This window comes from Pogoniulus pusillus, chromosome 38 (genome assembly GCF_015220805.1).
Source record: "Pogoniulus pusillus isolate bPogPus1 chromosome 38, bPogPus1.pri, whole genome shotgun sequence".
Taxonomy (NCBI): domain Eukaryota; kingdom Metazoa; phylum Chordata; class Aves; order Piciformes; family Lybiidae; genus Pogoniulus; species Pogoniulus pusillus.
In genome coordinates, this window is record NC_087301.1 from 1,652,499 (window position 1) to 1,670,029 (window position 17,531).

A 17,531-nucleotide genomic window follows, 5' to 3' on the forward strand; every position below is an offset into this window, starting at 1 on the left:
CACCCTGAATCTACACCACCTTGGTTTCACCCTCACTGCCAGCTCCCAGACCCTTACTTTCTAACCTTGAGTATGGAAGATGCTGTTCCTGCAGCTCAAGGTTGTACAGCAAGACTTTTACAGCAAGGAGCTTTTTAAGGCAGCCCTGGAAAGCTCCAGGATCTGACTGGTACTTTGAGTGGAGTATTTTAGTATTTAGGAGTTTATGTCCATCAAAACTCCAACTTAGGATCCAACAACATCCTTAACTTGTATGATCTGAAAGGTCCCTCCTCCCTTCTCCCCCAGCCAAGCAATAATTTCATTAGTCCATAGTGATTCCTATCTCTCAACTGCATCAAGACAAGACAAGCCTGCAGTCCTGGCTTTCCTGGCAGCCACCATGCAAAGCAGCCCTGTCACAGGGGATTTCACAGGGTTGGTGATGAGGCTTCAGCTAGCAACTGCCTGGGATGGAGTCATGGTCTGTTAATTAAGTGACAGTATTTGTCTGGTGCAGAGCTGAAGCTGTGAAGAGTATTAAGTGGAGCTTCAGGAGAAGCTATGGATGCTAGAAAGTAGATACAGCTGCAGCATGGCACACTGCGGCTCACTGAGTGTAGCTCAGCCCCTTCTGTGGGGTGATTTCAGCTAGAAAGAATCTGCTAGAGAAAATAATAACTTTGAGGGTTAATTCCAGCCTGATGCTGTCTGTGAATCTCGATGAAAAGACCTCCAAGATCCAGTACAAACATCAACCTAAGACCACCACATCTCACCCTGGACTGGTGCAGTGCTGCACCTCCCCTTTGCTCTCAGGGGTTTCAACATGAAAAATTAAACTCTTGTGAGCTTCTGATCTAGTTAAAAATCTCTTCCAATCATTTCCACTTCTGGAAAGTGGAGGGAAAAAAAAGGTTAAAAAAAAGAAGCAAGAAACATCACATCTCTCTTGCTTCTCCATCTCCCTCCCCTCTGCCTTCAAGTGCTCCTTGGAGTGTCTCTGCGGAATCATGTTTATATGCAGTGAGTGCTGTTGTTAGTTAATAACATCGCGATCGCTGAACCTCCCTAATGAAAGAGAGAGACAACATAAACTGTCATCTCAAACAAACATGCAATCAGGGTACCAGCAAGCTCTGAAAATATTATCTTCCCCAATTTCACGGGCTTCATGCAGGAAATAGGCTGCTTTCATGGAGATTCTGCTGCACCGCTCGTCGTGCTGGGCTGCGGGAAGCGGGCTGGGAGCAGTGGGGACACAGCAGAGCCATGAAATTGCCTGGGCTAGGAAGGAGGAATTGTTTTAACAGCTGGAGCTGGGAAGGACAAACAACAGCAGCGATTATATCTTCATTGCTTGTCGTAACCAGTGCACCAGGCAAGTTGTAATTAGGGCTGTGAAGAGCTGAAGGTTTGATAGTGAAGGCTTTGAGCTCGCGATTAGAGGCAGCACATTGGTGTCTGCCCCACGGCCACCCTGCCCCTTTCAACAGTGGAGAGCAGAGCTTGGGTCAAGGACTTTGGGGCTGCTGCAAGCACTGCTCAACCTTCACAAGAGCACTGCTTGCTGTGCTGTGGTCACACACTGTGCTTCTTCCTCTTCCCTTTATCATAGAATCAAGCAGGTTGGCAGAGATCTCCGGAATCATCCAGTCCAACCTATCACCCAGCCCTACCCCATCAACCAGACCATGGCACTATGTGTCCCAACCAAGCTTTTCTTGAACACCTCCCTGGACAGCACATTCCAACTGCAAACCCACCTGCCTGTCTCCACAGCCTTCCTAAGAACACCATTTGCCAGCTTGGAGATGACTGCCAACTGATAGGCAGCTTTAAGGCTACAAAGCAATGCTGATTTTGAGGGGCCACTGATCAGCTCCAAGTTTTGAAGACCTTGATCTCAGGTTTCAAGATAGCCATGTTGTTGGTCCTTTCCACACAGAAGAAACTTCAACTCTTGGTTCCCAGGCCCACTAGTGAGGGCTTGGCAAGCCATTGGGACTTGGAGATCTTGGGAGTGCATGGCTGAGGATGAATCATCTTCCCAGTCACAATCCACTCTGCTCAGGGCTGATACATGCAGAATATGTGCTTGGGCTCACCTGAAGCCACCTTGCACAATATTTTTCATGTAAGCCAAGGCCAAAATGGATTTGCCTTACAGCTCCACAGTCTGACCCTACCTTCTAGATCTGCTTGGACAAGTCTGGACAAGATATTTCTTTCCTTAGCAACCAGAATTAAATAGTCTGCTCCTGACAGCCTGCATTCCTGCACAGTGGGCAGAGAGAGAGCGGAGAGAGCTTTCCCTTGGATCTTTCCCCCCATACACACTATGAGGGATCCATTTGGAAAGCAAGATTGGAATATGAAGCCTCATCTTCCAACACCACTAAGGCGAGTGGAGGAGAAGAGCCAGTGCCTCAGGGTGAAAGCAAAGGCAGATGCCCACCACTGAATGAGTCTGATGGAGCTCAAGGACAAAAACAGACAACAAGCTGAATTTTCCCTTGCAAAATATGTCTTCTGGTAACTATTTGAAGAATAAGCACCTGAGAAAGAGCTGCACTTATCTACTTGACCCCTCTCTGGTCACTGCAGAATAGAAGGGGAAAAAAAAATAAAATCACAGAACCATGGAATGGTAGAGGTTGGAAGGGACCCACAGAGATCACGTCGTCCGTCCCCCCCCCGCCAAAGCAGGATCACGCAGGGCAGGTCACACAGAAATGCTTTCAGATGGGTTTGGAAAGTCTCCAGAGAAGGAGACTCCAAAATCTTTCTGGGCAGCATGCTCCTGGGCTCCAGCACCCTCACAGCAAAATAGTTTCTCCTGGGTTCCAGTTTGTATCCACTGTCTTTTGTCCTAACACAGGACACCGCTGAAAATGGCCTGGCCCCTTCTTTTTGCCCCCCACCCTTCAGGTGTTTGTAAGCATTTGTAACATCTCCTCTCAGGCTGCTCTTCTTCAGGCTAAATGGAATGCAGCAGCCCCGCCCCAGGCTCTGAACAGAGCTGGCGTCAAGGGAGGTAAATCAGAGCAGAAATCTCTCCCTGCAGATAAAGGACAGGGCTAATTTCCCCCCCATCTCAGCATTTTAATAGACAACCACACACCAAGAGGACTCAGCAGACAGACCTCGTGGGAGAGCCGTGCAGGAGGTGACAGCGCTGCCGCCGAAGCTTGGCAGCAGAATTCCAATGATGCTCAGGAAAAAACCCCAAGTCTTCTGACATTTAAGAAAAATCAACAAGCATCTAAAGTGATGAGGGGACCAGGCACATAACTGGCTGAATGTCACATTTAAAGCCAGAAAGATAGCAGCTGCTTTATCTCCTGAAGCAGGTGGTTGGAGTGGTAAATAAGGCAACAGAGGGCCAGATTCTGCTCCTGCACCTGCATCCCTCCCTTGTCTGCCATGGAGCTACTCTGGATTTGCACCAACATGACAGACAGCCAGGATGGGGCTGGAGAGTCTATTAAACTTTAATAGTATTGAGCATCAACAAGTGTGCTACCAGCCCCCTGCTTCCACTGGAAATATCTATAGGGGCCAGAGCCACACCAGTAAAACTTTATTGATTTAAATTGGCAGTGCCCTTTGTGAAGCCATTGTCACCCTGACTGATGTACAGATATGAGCAAAAGGACATTTGAAGCATTTTAATGCACTTTTTTTAAACTGCATTATCTCTCACCAGGATCTCAGCAGCTTCATGGAAATGACTCACATAGAAGAACCCAATGTAATTAACGACCTGGCAACTCTATAATGATCCTTTCCCACATAAAAAGGTCTTCCCTGGCCTATGAATAGACTTGAGGTAATTTATTGCAATCCATATAAAGATGAGACTGCTCTGACCTTGGGGATTTTCTTTAAGTTTTTCTTCCCTTTTTTTTTAACAACTATAATTGCTAAGAAGATTTTAAGTGATAGCAGTTTAAAGAACTATTTCTTTTTTTCTGTGTGATGTGGAAAGGGAAGAATCATCAGGAACAGAGAGAATTTTAACAAGCATTTTCCTGCATCACTCCGAGGGGAGATTTCAAGACCTTCCTTTCTTGTGGGTGCTGCTGCAAATCATCAGTACACCAAAGCACAGATGCAGTCCTGCTCCCGTGAGTAGCCTGCCCCAGGAAGTTCTGAACATGCAGGAAAGCCAACAACAAGCAGCTTCCCTGCATTCTCCAGGCTGTCCAATAAATCAGACAATCATTCGGCTTGGCAGAGACCTTTAAGATCATAGAATCATTACAACTGGAAAAGACCTTCAAGATCAACAAGTCCAACGTTCTACTCGATACCTCTAAGACTACTAAACCATGTCCCCAGGTGCCACATCCACAGGTTTCTTGAACACCTGCAGGGATGGGGACTCCACTGCCTCCCTGAGCAGCCTGATCCAATGCCTGACCACTCTAGGAACAATTTCTTTGCTGCAAATCTCCAACCTAAACCTCCCCAGGTGCAACTTCAGCCATTAGCTCTTGCCTGGCCATTAGTTACTCGGGAAGTATCAAGGTCATCAAGTCCAACCATTACCCCAGCACTGCCAGGTCACCGCTAAACCACATCCTTCAGCACCACATCTAAACAGCTTGGAAACCCCTCCAGGGATGGGAACTCTACCACTGCATCCTGGGCAACCTGTTCAAGGCCTTGACAACCTTTTTGGGGAAAAAAAATTGTTACTCATGTCCAATCTATACCTCTCCTGGTACAACTTGAGGCTGTTTCCTTTTGTTGTATCATTTGTTCCTTTAGAGAAGAGATTAACCCCTGCATTGCTCCACCCTCCTTTCAGGTAGTTGTAGAAAGACAGCAGGGTCTGTCCCTGAGCAATGAAGGTGATGATCTGCCTTTTATAGACTCAGCTGAGATGAGCCTCAGTTTTGGACGCATTCAGCCTGTACACCCTCCCCTAACACCACGTGGACCTTCTTGCTCATGCAAACCCCCATCCCTAGCTGCCTCTGCAGTCCACACATCACTGCTCCTTATATTCAGATTGAGCTCAGCCCTGATTTACTGCTGCAGGGCTGTCAGTAAATTGTTAGCTTTATGTCCAGTGTGATGGCTTCATATTGGCTTTTACTGCTGCCACTAAAGCCTTTACTCTTTCCATCTTGCTAACACCTTGCCTGCCCGTGCGTGTTGCTTGCTTTCCCCCTTGTTTCTCATTTCATCTGGCTCCTGCGCCTTTCATATTCCCCAGTCCCCTGCATTTTCACAGGGAAAGTATCATAGGCAGATGATTTAAGCAGAAGTTGAGTTCAGTCTATCAGGGCTCTTTTCAAGGTCTTTGAGAAAGGCAGGGACACCTGGAAAGGGGTCACATCACACACTGGATTAGTTGTCGCAGGGCATCTAACACGACATGCCAGAGTGACTTCCAGCCTTTGAAGTACCAAGAGCTGTTTTGATTCCTTACCCTGAGCTTTGGGGCTGTCTCGATGACAAGGAAACATGTTGAGAGAAGGAATAAATCTGGCCCAGGGAAAGGGAAGTCACAAGTCTGGCTGGGAAAAAAAAAGCTGGGATGGAACCGTTCTCTGTCAGGGAAATGAGATTTGTTGGAAGTGAAACGCTCTGCAGAGTCAGGTCTTTTGCTGCAGGAATTTCATTTCACAGGAGGAGGAGGAAAATAAATAAATAAATGAAATAAAATAAACCAACATCTGACGACTTTGAATCATCCTGCTTTGATACTCCTCAAAAAAAATCCAGCATTTGCATTCTTTGTTTTCAAACAACTTTAACCTCAGACTTGTTTTCCTTCAATTGTTTCCTGTTGTGCTTTGTCAAGTAAGACATAAACACACTAATGCAGAAACAAGATACTGCTCCTGCCTGCAATGTTTTGAAGGAGTTGGGAAACCTAGCATCACACTTGCAGAAGAAACAAAGCCACCATCCCCACAACTCACAGCTGCAGGCAGAGTTTTGCTGCTGGAAGGGCATAAAAAACACAGAACTGCAAAGTGGTAGGGGTTGGAAGGGACTTCTGGAGATCACAGAGTACAACCACCCTGCCAAGGCAGCTTCACCTTGAGAAGCTCACACAGGAACACTTCCAGGTGGGTATGGAATGGCTCCAGAGATGGAGAATCTGTCTCTCTGGGCATCTTGCTTCAAAGGCTCCATCACTTTCAATTTCACAAGTTCCTCCTCATCTTTAGACGGAAATTCTCACGTTCAAGTTTGTGCCCATTACCCCTTGCCCTGTCACTTAGCACTGCTGAACAAAGACTGGTCCCATCCTCCTGACACCCACCCTTGAAGTGTTGGTCAGCATTGATGAGATCCCACTCAGGCTCTTTTTAAGTCTCAACAGCCCCAGTTCTTAGTCTTCCCTCATCACAGATGTTCCACTCTCCTCATGATCTTTGTAGCCCTTTTCTGTCCCCTCTCCAGCAAGTCCCTGTCCTTCTTGAACCAGGCAGCCTATCCAAGTGTTTCAGAATTCATCCCTTGGCAGAAGACAGAGGAGTCACCCTTGCCACCAACACATGAAACAGCCAAGAAGCATCAAAATGACTACAGAAAGACGCAACCTGTTTCACTTCCAGGCTAAGTTTGGTCACATTCAATACACAGGATTAATTTTGCTATGATTTAAGCTTTAATTAAATGTGAGAATCATATCTAAGAGAAGCAACAAGTCAATACCCACTAGTTTGATTGCAAACCACTTGAAGCTGGTAGAAGCCATCAGGCTCAGCAGGAGCTAGAAAGCATCTCCTAGAATAAAGTTATTTCTCAAAAACAACCCCCCAAACCCTCTGCCATCCTGCAGCTCACATTCCTCACAATTGCTACCATACCTCACATTAAAAAATTAAGTCCATAACTGCAGAGAAACATCTCCCCATTTCTTTTATAGCTTCTTGCCACAATGAGCCATCCATCTCCATTATCACCTTCCTATCACCAACACAACAATACATCTGAGCTTGCCTCGTAAATAAGGCTCCCATCTAACCAAGTTAGGCTTAGGAGCAGAGGCATAAATTAACACTCAGCCCTGTAACTCTAAATAGTATTTTAGGTCTTGTCAGAAACCAATTATGCAAAACATCCTCCCAGCAAGGCTCTGCTCACGTTACTTGAAAGCATTACCTCATTTCAGCTGCTTGGGACAAGGCACAGGGCTGTGAATCAGGAGATGAGGAGATGAATCAGGAGAGGATGCTGGGATGATTAAACTCTCTGAAGTCATCTAGTGAGTGACATCATGGCTTGCAAGCATCTGTACGCCTTCCAAAAGAGACCATTCAAACTTGGTGGCTTTACACTGGTAACGAAGATGTCTCCACACTGACCCCAGGCTGCTAGCCCATGGCAGTGAATATACAGAGTCATGGAATTGTTTCAGTTGGAAGAGACCTCTAAGATTGAATCCAGTCATCAAGCCAACACCACCGTGGCCACCAAGCCATGTCCCACAGAGCCATGGCCACACATTTCTTGAACATCTCCAAGGATGGGGACTCCACCACCTCCCTGGGCAGCCTGTGCCAATCCCTGACCACTCTTGCAGCAAAGAAGCTCTTCCTAATTACTGACTTAAACCTCCCTTGGCAGAATTTCAGGCCTGTTCCTCCCCTTATATCCCCTGAGACCAGGGAGAAAAGACCAGTGCCCACCTGACTGCAACCTCCTGTCAGGGAGTTGCAGAGAGCAATGAGATCTCCCTTCAGTCTCCTCTTCTGCAGACTAACCTGCAGCTCCCTCAGCCATAACTTGTGAGACTTTTCTCTAGACCCTTCACCAGCTTTGCATGCCCTTAGAGTGGGGACATTAAAGCCCCTTCTCCAGTCTAAACAGCCCCAATGCTCTCAAGATGCTCCTCGCCAGCCTTGTTCTCCAGACCCTTTACCACCTTCACTGCCCTTCTCTGGACCTGCTGCAGCCTCTCAATGTCCTTCCTGGTGTGAGAAGCACAAAACAGAACCCAGTATTCAAGCTGCAGCCTCACCAGTGCTGAGTACATATATATACATATACCCCAACATCTAAACAGCAGCAGTGAGATTTGCAAGGTTTAATAAAAGATACTGTAATAAAAGGTTGTGCTGCCTCTATCTTTACACCATTTTGGCTGCAGCCCAGAGGAACTCCAACACAGCCTTATTTCAGACAGGCACCCAGGCACACAAAGATTAAACACCTTTCTCAAGGTCACACACAACCCAGGGGGAGAGGTGAGGAGAAATGAGAAGCATCCATTATCTTTCTATCCCTTGTTGGAGAGCTGAAAGTGGACCCAGTCAGCAGTCAGCAGCTGGCTGTGGGGAAAAAAAAAGAAAAATCTTGGCTGCTTTCTGTTCAAGTGAGGAACAGGGATGAAAATCCCTAAGGATGTTTACTGAAGTCCTTGGCAATTGTTTATCAACATGCATTTAATTGTCCCAAATACCTTGTCCCTAAGAAACCAGCACTCTTGTTTCTTTTTCCCCCCATTATTACAATTCTCCTTCCTCACCCAGCAGCCACTTAAGATTTTCATGCTCCTCTTCCAGACCCACATTGCCTAAGCCTTGGCTCCTGTTGATCCTCAAGGCACTTTTGGCCAGCTGAAGCCATCTCCTCCTGGCTGCTCGCATCTCCCTCAACTCTGCTGCAAATATGACGGCAGATGTGATTTCCAGCTGGGTCTATAGACCGACCACAGCAGGTTCATTAATAACAATTATTAAGTGCTTTATGCTACAAATTAGGCCTGTAGGAATACAAAAAAATATCCAGCCGGTTGGTTTACAGTCTCTTGTCAGGAAGAGCTGTAAATTCCCATTATCACAACACCATCACCATGGCAAGTATCAGAGCTCATCATAAATAACGCTTTAAAATAGCTAAATCATCATTGAGCATAAATTAGTATCCATATGAAACACCATGGAAGGCTTCAAACAGCTTCCAGCCAGCAAATGTTTGGAATTTGCATGGAAAACCTCTTTCAGCTGCTTCCTGCTACCCAGACAGCACCAGAAACCATAACTGGCTGCTTGGCTTTATACAGAACAACATCATACAGTCATAGAATGGTTTGAGTGGGAAAGGACCCTAAAGATCATAAAATTAAGCAGGTTGGAAGAGAGCTCCAAGCTCAGCCAGTTCAACCTAGCACCCAGCCCTGCCCAACCAACCAGACCATGGCACTAAGTGCCCCAGCCAGGCTTGGCTGCAACACCTCCAGGCACAGCCACTCCACCACCTCTCCTGGGCAGCCCATTCCAATGCCAATCACTCTCTCTGCCAACAACTTCCTCCTAACATCCAGCCTAGACCTCCCCTGGCACAACTTGAGGCAGGGACATCTCCCACCAGCAAAGGTTGCTCAAGGCCTCATCCAACCTGTCTCTGAACACCTCCAGGGAGAGGGCATCCACAGCCTTCCTGGGCAACCTGTTGAGGCTTCCCAGAAAACACAAGCCAAACACCCAGCCCAATAGGGCTAATATGTGGAGCAACTTCATACTAATAATGCCAGGATCTCAGCATGGCAGGGGTTGGAAGAGACCTCTGAAGATCATCTATTTAAGGGCTCCTGCCAGAGCAGGCTCACCTACAGCAGACTGCACAGGATAGAATCCAGGAATCATTAATTAGAGAAAGAAGAATTTGGTCTATGCTTTATCTTTGGAATTGTTAGGTTGGGTGAAGAGAGAAGCCAGTAGAACTATGAAGGACAGAAATAAATCACCTCCAGCCATGATCTTGAGATGCCACCAGTCCATAGGCACGCTGGGAAAGAATGTGTCTACCCAGGCAGTCAAAACTGGCTGGAAAACACAGAGAAACAAAGGTTGCTGCATGATGACAAAAGGCCAGACTAGGAGGAAGGCAAAAAAAAAGGTCATTTAATTATTATATTCCTCTACCTAAAGGACAACCCTGGAGAGATGTCAGAGCAGAGAAGAAGCTTCTGCTCCATCCTCCTCCTAATAAGCCTCAGCTCCCCAGTACATGGCACAACAGCACCAAGATAGAACACAAAAACCTCAAAGCAGAAGAAACCAAACCTTCTACCCACAAAGAGGGACGAGGAAAATCATTTACACTCTCCTCACCCAACTTAGTACCATAAAAGCATCCCAAGCATCCTCACTCTCCTCGAGGCTGCGGTGGACACAGATAAAACAGATCTGAAGCGATACTGAGGCCACAGATGCCACCAGGGATATCTGAGGCTTTTATTTCCAGTCGCTTCTGCCTGGGGCTAGATGCGAGGCAGCAGCAGCAGGAGCTTATTCATCCCATTACTGGGCCCTTGAGGCATCCCAGTTCCCCCCACCATGAAGATTTTAATAAAACTGGTGCATCGACTTTCAATTAGAAGGCCGTAAAATGGTTCATTTTCATCTGTTTGTTGCACAGTAACACAGATCCTCAGGAGGAAACTCAGCTTTTTCCAGACTGTCTGCGACGCAGAGAGCATTAATTGAATATTCTGTTGAAACCACCTTCAATTAGTGCCTCAGAGTCTTGCATGACATTCATCACTGTGCAACCCAACCTTCTTCTCGCAGGCAGAGGGCTTTGGGAAGGAGGGGGTGGTGGTGATGTGCACATCACAGTCACTAGCAGCATAATCCCCCCAAAAATGACAAGTTTATTTGGTAAGGAGAAGGTGGAAGGGAGGCTGCTGATGGTGCCGCACGAAGCAATGGCTTCCAGGATTTGAAGGGGGCTACAGGAAGGCTGGGGAGTGACTACTGACCAGGTCTTGTAATGGGAGGAGGAATGGGTTTAAACTGGCAGAGGGGAGACTGAAACTGGATGTTAGAAAAAGGTTCCTTACAGTGAAGGTGGTGAGACACTGGCACAGATTGTGGATGCTCCCTCCCTGGAGGTGTTCAAGGCCAGGGTGGATGAGGTTTTGAGCAACCTGTTCTAGTGGGAAGTGTCCCTGACTATGGCAGGGGGGTTGGAACTGGCTGAGCTCTGAGGTCTCTTCCAACCTAAACCCAATTCCCAGGCTGGACAGCAGAAAGGGCTCCACACTGCTGAATTAATTCCTTCTGTTAACCCAAAGCAGTTTCTCTGCATGGGGAAGTCAAACCCAACCCTATGGATGATGTTTTAATATAGAAGCATTGAATTGTTTTGGTGGGAAAAGACTTTTAAAAGGCCATGGAGTCCAATCATGAACCAAGCACCACCAGGGCTACTAAACTATGTCCCAAAGTGCCATGGCCACAGGTTTCTTGAATACCTCCAGGGATGGGGACTCTACCTCCTTGGGCAGCCTGATCCAATTCCTGACTTTTTTGGTCACACTGTAGAAAAAAAAAACTATTAGACACTGGGGACAGAATTCTTGCAACAAAGAGTGTTGTTTTTCCAACTAAAATAAGGGAAATTTAGATTGGAAGGAAGAAGTTTGCTATGCTAAGGGGAGGAAAATGCTAGTACAGCTTGCCCAGAGAGGTAGGGGATTCCCCATCCCTGGAAGCATTACAGGTTAGATGGGATACGGCTGTGAGCAACTGATATAAAGGTGCTCCTGTTCACTGCAGGCCTTTAAAGGTTTGGCTGAAGAGAGACCATTCTGTGATTCTCTGACTTCACCAGAAACATCACAGAACCACAGAATGTCAGGGGCTGGAAATGTAAGCTGAGTGCAGGCCAGGAGAGAGGGGCAAGGACCAATACCTCACTCCAACTGCTTCTGCTAGCTGCAGGCCTCACTCACATTGAGAGCTGGCTGAAGACATCCAACCCAGGTCTGAATTCTCCCAGCAGCCAAAGGAGTCTTGCTGCAAACACTGTCCCAGATTCATGCAGTTTGTAGAGCAAACAACTCCCTGCCACAATATGCTAAGCTCTGCAGAGCTGTGATGCTGCTTGCCCCTAGCTCACAGGCAAGCACTCAGCATGGAGCAGGGATGCTCCTGGAAAGGGGCCCTCATCTTCTCTCAAAGACATTAATAAGCATGTTTCAGATTTTGAATGCATCTCTGCTGACTGGAAAAAGGGAGAATCTTTTTTTCCTGCTGAGTCCCAGCGCACAGCGACCTCCTTCCCACTCCTTCCAGCAACTGCCAGAGCCCTGCCAAATGCTGATGCAAAAGACTGAGGGGAACCAAGGTGTCTGTCAGGCATCAGGGAGCTTGTGACCAAACTGCCCACAGCAAGAACAGACAGGACAAAGGAGATGTAGCAGAGACAAGGATGAGGGATTTTGGTTACACATGGCTGTGCATTCCTTATTGAATATGGAATGGTTTCGGTCACTAGACCTCACCTGCAGCACTGCATCCACTTCTGTTGCTCCCAGCACAAGAAGAACATGGAGCTGCTGGAGCAGGTCTAGGGGAGGCCACAAAGATGAGAACCTCCTCTATGGGGACAGGCTGAGAGAGTTGGTGCTGCTCAGCCTACAGAAGAGAAGGGTCCAGAGAATTTCAAACAGCCTTCCAGTATGGGAAGGGGGCTACAGGAGAGCTGCAAAGGGACTTCAGACAATGGCTGGGAGTAATAGAATGAGAGGGAATAGACTGAAGCTGGAAGAGGGGAGATTTAGACTGGAGATGAGGGAGAAATTATTTCCAGTGAGAATGGAGAGACACTGGCATAGGTTCCCCAGGGAGACTGCGGATGCTCCCCTGGCTGGAGGTGTTCAAAGCTAGTGTGGATGGGACCTTGAGCAAGCTGGGCTGGTGGGAGGTGTCCCTGCCCATGGCAGGGGGTTGGAAGTAGAGAATCTTTAAGGTTCCTTCCAACTCAAACCATTCTATGAATTATTATAGCTCAAGTCAAGCCATGCAAGCAGGATGCAAGTTCCTGCAGCACAGCCTCAGTTTCCCCAGTTCAAAGAGTGCTAAAGCATTGTGAAGAAACAACTGGAACAGACTTGGCAGAGCATCTGCCACCTCCTGAGGTGACACCACACTAACAAGGTGATCTTAATAAACAGACCTTACATGCAACATTTTACATACAGAATTGGATGACGTTTAACCTTGTGTCAAGTGCACAGCAAGCTGATTAGTTTAATTACAGGCTGGAGGGGGTTGAGTTTTCTTTCTCGCCCCCCCATTCCAGCCAACGAATCACTGAGAGGCTGCAAGGTGAGATGGGGAGGGAAAAGGGGTCTACAGGCTGTCAAAACACATCCATTTACAATGAGCAGCTAAACCAGGAGAAAAAAGGGGTCTGCAGCCATGCAGTAAGCAGTGTGTGAGGGCAGATGCACAATTAGCAAAGCTACACCACACCTCCACTGATCCCCATCCTTAGAGCCTCCAAACTCCTAACACCAGTCCCTGTCCTTCCAGCCCCCGACTTACTGATCCTTATCCTCCTCCTTCCAGCCCCCAACTCCTGATCCCAGTTCCCTCCCTGCCACAAACTACTGCTCAAGCCTCAGGCCGTATGGTTGCAGCACAAAGCTGCTGTGACATTTAAGCCTCAGCAAGGGGCAAATTTTACTTCTCATACAGAAGCCATCCATGTTTACACTTTCACCAGGGTTTGAGTCTCGCTTTCCACCAAAGAACACAGAGGAAAACACCTCTGCTTCAAGAAGAGCTTAAAGCCAGCAGCAACAGGAGCACTTCAGAGAACACCCCCCCCAACACATGCAAACACCAACCAACCTCTTTTAATTGTCCCTTAACTTTCTATCTGCAGAACACGAATATAATCAGGTCCTCTGCACAGGGGATTAGCAGGCTTACATCCTGTGGATCCAATCAGGAAAGTCTATCAGCAAAACATACTTATGTTGATACAGCTATTATAATCTGCATAATTCTTTGGAGTTCACATACTTAATGGATAGCAAACAGAGTCATTACAGCTGCAACTTCCATCCATAGGATCTCCACGAGCCATTCGTTGCAGTGGTTTTATTATTCATGGCTTTAGTTATTGATTTTCAGGAGGCAGATACATGCTTTTAAGCACCATAAAAGCAAGGGAGGAAAACAAATAGCACTATTCCAAGATTAATACGCTGCTCGTAATAAAGGGATGGCTGTCACATTGCGCTGCCTGGCGCTGATGGAGCCTTGACAAATTCCATGCAAAGTGCCTGAGCTGCTTAAGAAGCTTGTTAAATAATTTAAAGGCAAGTTTTACTGAAGGCAGGAAAAAGTTCTTCCCAAATCCACTTGCCTAGATTTATGAGCTAGGAGTGTGTTAATCAACTCGAGGGTGAGGGATTCATTGGGATGTTGCTGTGCAGCACAGCTGGAGTAAAGAGTTTCAGGGATAGGTGATCGAATGTGGTTTCTGTGTGGTTGAGGTCTGTGAGGTCCTGCTGACAAGCCTGGATGCAATGGAGATCTGTGCTCAACCTAGGCAGAAATCCTCCTGCAGGAAGGCTGGGGAGGGGCTGCCTAGAAGGGCTCGTAGCAATAGGATGAGGGGCAATGTTTTTAAACTGGAGCAGGGGAGATTTGGGTTGGACATCAGGAGAAAGTTCTGCACAATGAGAGTAGTGAGACACTGGAAGAGATTGCCCTGACCCTGGAGACATTCAAGATCAGATTTGATGTGGCCCTGAGCAGCCTGCTCTAGTTGGAGGTGTCCCTGCTGACTGCAGGGGTGGGGGGGTGAACAAGATGACCTTTGAGCGTCCCTCCCAACACAATGCAATCTGTGAATCAGAGACCAGTACAGCTGGACAACAGGACAACAGCTCACCCTGCTCCTCCCCAGCTCTCCAACACAGGATTCATCTCAAATACAAACCTTGAGAGGCCCCAAGGGCCAAGGCTGGCTACAAAGAGACTTCTCCCCTCTTGCCTTGATGGATTTCCACAGTAAACTCATCCATCAGCTCAGACCCTCCCAGAAGGTTTAAATAATGCACAGGGAGATCTTAAACCTATGCAGTCCAGAAGTGGCACTGGGAAGGACTGGTCAAGTCTCAAGCATCTTGGTGTGGCAACAACTCTGCTACCACCTTCTGCAGGTTGAGAGCTTCACTGCTACAGCAGTCAGGTAGATCAGGACTATCAGCCCTAGCAGACAGACTCCCTGTTTCAAGATATTCCCGTGAGGAATAGCTTCCAGTGCTCAAGAGACCCTTTCCACTCATCACAGGACAGCAAGCACAAAGCAGGTGGAACACCACAGAAAAGCAAAAACACTTTGTTCACTCAAAGGCTCAGGTCAGAGGCAGAGTACCTTCCAAATCACATCTCTATAGCAACTAGGGTCCCACCATGGTCTTGTTGTTCTAGACACTGTACAGGCTGTCTCTATATTAATAACTCTGCTTCCTGAGGGGAAAGGAAAAGAGAAAAACGCCCACACAAGATCAAATGAAGGAACCAGCTTGCTTCAGTACCTAGACAAGAAAGGATGCAGCTGGGGAAGGCTTTACAACAGCTTGTGAAACATCTGTAGTCAATGTAGGCACTTGAAGGACCTTATAAGCAGCCTTCTGCAGCTGTGCTGGGGACGCTTTGCAGCTCATGATATGAAAATCATCCCAATAGCTTCACATTCCCTTCTTTCATGTCCACAGGAGAGGATTCAAGCAGCCAAGTCTTCCACACTTGACCTATAAGTTCCTACTTTAATGACCAAACCCATTCATCTGCAGGTATTTAGGCAGCCCTAAGTCTGCTGTGGGGAACAACAAAGTATGGGATTTATTCGATTTACCTTCCCCCTCCACTTAACCAAGCTGCTACTGCCTTTTCTGAGGAGTGGGGAAAGAGGAATAAGCAGCACTGGGATGAAGCTGTCTGCTCTAGCAGTGTTTTGCTACTCCAGCACCACTTTCACAAGAGGAGGAATCGCATCTTGAGTTATTTCCTAGATAAGGAACTGTTGTCAGAAGAGGGAACCGCAGATACACTCCAGCCAGTTCATTTATTCCATGCTTTAGAACTTCCAGGCAGTTATAGCTTCCATGAAGCAACTCTGCAGAGGTATCACCACGACCCAAAGTGCCAAAGAGCAAAGCATTCTTCATTTAACTAAGATGGGTGTCAATATTGAAGCATTCCAGAACTTGTACCCTGCCCCACCCCTGTGTTTGCAAGTTGAAAGATTTGTGATCCAAGCCAAAGTATTCTGTGCTTGAGAAAGGCAAAACATCTCAAGCAGGTGATTCAATCCCAAATATCAGCAGTTTGGGAGGACTCTCGTGCTCAACCACAGGTGTGACCTGGTTTGCACACACAGAAGCTCACCCCTCCACCCAAGACCAGCAAGGCTCTTTGCTCCTCATGCTGCACACTGTTCTGCATTTATCCATTAATAATAAGCTGTCAGATTCCTGGTTGGTACCCATTATAAATTAATCTCTTTTAATTGGCCGTGCTTCCCAGCCCAACTCAGAACAATAGCTCCCCACGGGTCCTTTTACACCACACAGTTACATGGCACTGAAGAGTTAGCACCTGCCAAAGGATCCTGCCACCTCCTCCCACCTGCAGTAAAAACATCCAGTGAGGGAACAGGGATGTTTGTCACCCTCGGCATCATGATTAGAATGCATTTGCATCACTCCTGCAGCTCTGGTCCCTGATAACAAAGGCAAAGTTGCTCTGCCCATGCAGCAGCCCAAACAAAAACCTCTCCTCAAAATATCTCCTAAAGAAGGAAGTGGAACCAGAGCAAAGGGGGAAGCAAGGGAGAAACAGGTGTGGGGAGTTAACTCCAAGTGTGGTGTGCCCCAGTAGAGAAGGCTGTAAACCTCTTGGAGCTTAAATGCTGGAGCAGAAGCCAGTGTTTGCTCTTCAGTTCTATTATCCCCAAGAGCTCCATCCCTCCCTCGCATATATTTGGTTTAGACCACACTGAGGATACAGCAACAGTTTGCAAGACCTGCACTTTGCTCACTTGAAAAGCAGTGAAAGAAAGACTCAGACTTGCTTCAGCACTTTTCCATACCCACCTAACATGGCAGTAGGGAGCGGCGCTTGTCTTAGACACACATTTACACCCCAACAGCACAACCCTGCACACAAGCCGCTCCAGAAACAGCGCTGGGTGTACAGGAATGCACCCAGCCAGGGCTGACATCAGCATCAAACCTCTGCTTCCAAAGGATTCAAAGTGAAAAAAAGCTCCTTCAAAAGCCTTTTCCAACAGAATGCTTTTGTTGAACAGGAAGGGTTTGATCAAACCAAGCTTTCCTTGCTGCTGTACCTTCCTGCAGTACCCACAGTTAAAAGACATCCTCAGAACTGACATATTCAGGGCAGTTTCTACAGCACTGCAAAAGTTTTCCACCTAAACCCAAGCAATTTCATCTCAGGCTCCCCATCCCAAGCACCCACAGCACCCAAATCCCACCAAACAGCAGCGTCTGCAGGCAAGAGCCTTCTCTGCCTCCCGGTTTGGGGGGAGTTAGCTCTTGGCACAAACCCTGCAGCCACACAACAAGGAGCAACAGAAAACGCCACAAAAACAGAAGAGTTTGGTGAGTTTGCTCCACTCTGGGGACTTTTACCTCAGTCCTGAACAGCCCTGAAGGTGTTCGGCCACAAAACACAAATACCCTCGCTAGGGACAAACCTTCCCACAAAGATTCAAACACCAAAACCTGGAGCCAGGTCCCCAGCAAGAGA

The 17,531-nt window shown here is 47.4% G+C and overlaps 1 long non-coding RNA gene across 1 annotated transcript in view; it reads right to left on the minus strand.

Annotated features, from left to right (window-relative positions):
* LOC135191189 (uncharacterized) overlaps nt 1–17,531 on the minus strand; it is a 116,685-nt gene that overhangs the window by 98,849 nt on the left and 305 nt on the right. The gene's annotated exons all lie outside the window — the stretch shown is intronic.